The sequence below is a fragment of the Myotis yumanensis genome, unplaced genomic scaffold, assembly GCF_028538775.1.
Source record: "Myotis yumanensis isolate MYYU_CA2020_CCGP unplaced genomic scaffold, mMyoYum1.0.hap1 SCAF_18, whole genome shotgun sequence".
Classification (NCBI taxonomy): Eukaryota; Metazoa; Chordata; class Mammalia; order Chiroptera; family Vespertilionidae; genus Myotis; species Myotis yumanensis.
This window is the reverse complement of record NW_027223769.1, coordinates 4,728,117-4,732,759: the sequence shown is the minus strand read 5'-3', so window position 1 is coordinate 4,732,759 and position 4,643 is coordinate 4,728,117. Positions and strand designations below refer to the sequence as shown.

General features: G+C 42.5%; 1 pseudogene; it reads right to left on the bottom strand.

Moving 5' to 3' along the window:
- Positions 1-531: 531 nt before the first annotated feature.
- Positions 532-3,989, bottom strand: LOC138997310 (nucleolin-like; annotated as a pseudogene).
- Between the last annotated feature and the right edge of the window lie 654 nt (positions 3,990-4,643).

Here is a 4,643-nt window from a genome sequence, read left to right as displayed (position 1 = left end):
GAGACCACTTTTTAATTTATTTTTCTATAACTATATTATAGCTCCCTGGGCACTTCAGATTTTAAAGGGGTTTCCCAGAATGTTTGTAATAAATGAAATTTGGTTACTTTTTTTTTTTAAATGATGACCAGGGTTCTGCTTTTCTAAAAATATGGGGAGGTCTCCTGTATCACAAAATAAATTGGGATTATCACAAATAAAAAAAAGTTTCATTGATTGATTTTACAGAGACAGAAGAAGAAGAAAGAGAGAGAGAGAGAGAGAGAGAGAGAGAGAGAGAGAAACATCAATTTGTTGTCCCACTTATTTAAGCATTCATTGGTTGATTCTTTTTTCCCCCCAGAGTTTAGGACTTTTAATTTGTCCTATAGCTGATGAAGCAAAATTATGATAAAACATTCTGCTTTTCTTTATACCCCAACACACGCACACACACACAAAAATCTATTTGTAGGGAAAAAAATGGTTTTGTACATGGGAAGAAACAATATAAATTCAAAACTTACAGATAAGGGTTAGCTCTATCACTCATCTCTTTAAAAAGTTTATACGAATATCCAGACAAAACCAACAGGGTATATCCTTTGAAATGTTACCTAAATGGATTTCCAAGTAGACCACAGGACTGTATACTGTCTTGGAATGTCCTTAGAAGGCTCTGTCATTGATCAGGTAACAGAGTGAAAACACCAGAGTCCTTTCTTTTTCAAATGGAAGAGGGAAAGACAGGGATAGAAGAAACTATTCAAACTTCGTCTTCTTTCCTTGTGGCTTATGGTCTCCTCCTCCTCCTCTGCCTCCTCGACCTTCAAAACCTCCCCGGCCTCTACCTCCAAAGCCACCTCTGCCTCCACCATGACCCCCGAAACCACCTTCACCCTTAGGCTTGGCCCAGTCCAAAGTAACTTTGTTTCCACCAATTTCACCATCTTTCATGCCTCCTTGGCAGCTGTGGCATCTCCCTCACTGTTGAAGTTTACAAAACCAAACCATTTGGAAGAGCCCGTCTCCCGATACGTGACTATCCTTGCCCGGATAGAGCCAGCAAATGACTCCTTCAGTGTCTCTTCCGCAGTCTCCTCAGACAGACCTTTGACAAACAGAGTTTTGGTTGGCTGGCTATCATTAGGCGATCCTCTGGGTCATTGCAATTCTAGCCTGATTTCTCTGCCCTCGATTTCTCTTTTATTTCAGGAATTTAAAGCTTCTTTAGCATCTTCAAATGAAGCAAATTCTATAAATGCATACCCTTTAGATTTGCCATTTTGGTTCTGGGGCACTTTGGTAAAAGTTGCCTTCTCAAATACTTCCTGAAGAGTTTCTTCTGTTGCACTGTAGGAAAGGTTGCTTAAAACCAGAATTTTTGATTTACCACTCCAAGTGCTGTTCTTTCCATCCCTATGGTCTCGATTTTGACCTTTCCAGTATAGTACAGAGAAATGGATCGCCCATCTATTTCTGTTCCCTGCTTTTCTTCCAAGGTTTTCTCTGCATCAGCTTCTGTCTTAAATTCAATATAAGCAATCCCTTTATTCTTCCCATCCTTGCTGACTAATCTGATCTCCATAGCATCTTCAAACACTTCTTTTAATTCATCCTGAGTAACTTTACCACATAAGGCAGATTTTTTTGCCAAAAGTGTTCTTGCATCTCCATCTTTCTTACTGTCTTTTTCCTTTGGTTTTTCTAGTTTAATTTCATTGCCAACAACTTTTATGATTGAACCTGAAACCTGGGTATGCGCCCTAATGGGGAATTGAACCCACAACCTCTTGGTGTATGGGATGATGCTCCAACCAACGGAGCCACCCAGCCAGGGCTGCCAACAACTTTTAAACCAGTGAGTTCTAAGGCTTTTTCCAGGTCCTCAGCAGATTAAAAATCCACATAGCCTAACTTCCTGGACACACCAATTCTGACATCCACAACAGCAAGATTGTTTTTAGCAAAAACATCACTGATACCCATTTTTTAATTCAGGAGCAGTCTTGCTGGAGTTCAGGTTTCCAACAAAGAGACTGAAAGCCATAGTTGGTTCTGTGGCTTCCAATTTCTATTTCTTGGCCTCAGGAGCAGCTTTCTGTTTGGCCATTTCCTTCTTTCATTTTCCAGGTGCTTCTTTGACAGGCTCCTCTTCATCCTCCTCCTCCTGTTCCTCATCATTGTCCTCCTCATCAACTTCATCCTCCTCCTCTTTATCATCCCCCTCTTCATCCTCAGCTGTGCTCTTAGCCTTCGCAGGAACAGCTTTTATGGGAGCTTTCTTACTTTTGGCTGGTGCAATCTCCATAGGTTCTTTTTCAGAGTCATCTTCTTCATCATCCTCATCTTCATCACCATCTTCACCGTCATCTTCATCATCATCTGAGGCAGGAGCAGCAGCAGTAGCTTTCATCACTGCTGGCTCAAATTCATCTTCATCCTCCTCCTCCTTCTCCTCGTCATCATCCTCTTCCTCATCCTCCTCTTCACTGTCATCATCATCTTCCTCATCACTATCTTCCTTCTTGGCATTCTTGCCGTTCTTTGCTCTCTTGACTGGGGTGGCTGCTTCCTTCTTATCAGGGGTTGCTACCAGTGCTTTGCCTGTTGTGCCTCCCTTCTTACCAGGTGTGGCTAATGCTTTGGCTGGTGTAACTGCTGCCTTTTTGCCAGGGGTGACAACCGCTTTCTTGTCTGGTGTGGCAACTGCAATCTTTTTTGTTGGGGAAACCATCATCTTCTTTCCTGGAGTTGTGGTAGCCTTTTTTTTTTTTTAATTTATATTCTTTATTGTTTAAAGTATTAGGTGAGTCTCCGTTTTCCCCCATTGACCTCACCCTGGCCACCCCCACCCCCAAGTACAAGCTCTCATCCCCTATCTGTGTCCATTGGTTTTGCTCATATGTGTGCATACAAGTCCTTTGGTTGATCTCTTACTCCCTCACCCCCTGCCTTCCCTCATAGGTCGTACAGTCTGTTCGATGCTTCTATGTCTCTGGTTCTATTTTTGTTCATCAGTTTATGTTGTTCATTATATTCCACAAATGAGTGAGATCATGTGATATTTATCTTTCTCTGACTGGCTTATTTCACTTAACATAATGCTCTTTAGTTCCATCCATGCTGTTACAAATGGTAAGAATTCCTTCTTTTTTACAGCAGCACAGAATTCCATTGTGTAGATGTGCCTGTGGTAGCCTTCTTGACTTTTTTTTCTGAGGAATGATAACCTCTTCTCTACTGCTTTCATCTTCTTCATCTGACATTTCCTCATCTTCACTATCTTCTACCTCCTTTGGAGGAGGAGCCATTTTCTTAGGGTTACCTTGATTTTTACCAGCCTTTGTGAGCTTCACTATAATGGCAGCTTATGACAGTGGAATGTGTGCCCAGAGGAATCAAACAGCGTCGATGGTGGCCGCTGGTACCAGAAGAACCGGAACACGTTCGTTTCGCTACCAGCTAGAGCTCGAGACTTCATTGGTTGATTCTTATATGTGCCCTGACTGGGGATTGAACATGCAACCTTGGAGTATCAGGATGATGTTCTAGCCATATGAACTACCCAGCCAGGGCTAATTAGCTGTGTTTTTTCTAAGATGCCTTTTATAAGCAAGGTATCTTAGAGTTGATGAAATAGGGTGTATGAAAAGGCTAAGAACAGAGCCTATAGCACTGAAAGTGCCAGGTAAGTGTTAATCAGTGTCATTACTAATTGCTTCTTCTGAACACCTGAACAGTATCCTTCTCACTCTTGGGGAAGGTTCCTCAGGAAGACAAGGTGTTCTCTCTCTCTCTCCCTCTCTCTTTCTCTCTCTCTCTCTCTCTCTCTCTCTCTCTCTCTCTCTCTCTCCTGTCTTTCTCCCTCTCTCCTGCTGAAGTCAAACAAGGAGTCATGTTGTATTGGTGTTGGCAGCCTTCCAACAATCATGTGAGGGTGAAGCTGAAACTAGGGACCGCAGAGTAGGGAAACACAAACCTGGGCTGCCAATGACATCACTGAGCATCTGGTCAGACCATCAAATCTCTGTATGTTTATTTGCAGCCCAAAGCATTCATTCATGGAAGTTGTGTGTGTATGTGGGCGTACAAGTATGAGTGAGTGTGCGTATTTGTAAACATTTTCCCTGAAACACTGGTGGGTTCTGAGAGTTCTGAACATGAGCTGTTTTTACTAGTGTTTTTATTTGGCCTCTGGCCCACTCTAAGCCACCTACAGGAGTATTCTCCCAGACACTCTTTCACCACCCCATGCTACAGATGTCTGGGAAGCCCAGTGCAAGAGATTGATGGGTAACCAGGATGTGGTTGTTCAAAAGTGCTCAGAGGCGCCTGGTACCCCATCTCCCCAGTACCTTTGACACAGCAGCAAACTCTTCTGTTTCCAACCCCGGAGGGCTCTGACTTTATTACCTCTCCTCAGACACGCAGCCAATCATTCCTGTCTTCTCTTCTACATCTCTGGGCCAGTTTCCCACCTTCAACAAAACAATCTCTCTGGAAATTGTCACCTACTTCCTCCCAGAACAGCATCTCCCAAAGAGTAGAACACACTAGTGAGATCTTACGTGGTACAAAAAAATGAACATTTATTTTTTCAAAGAAAAAATGTTAAAAAGTGATATAAAGTTACCCTTTAGCTAAAAATCTCAAATGGTACA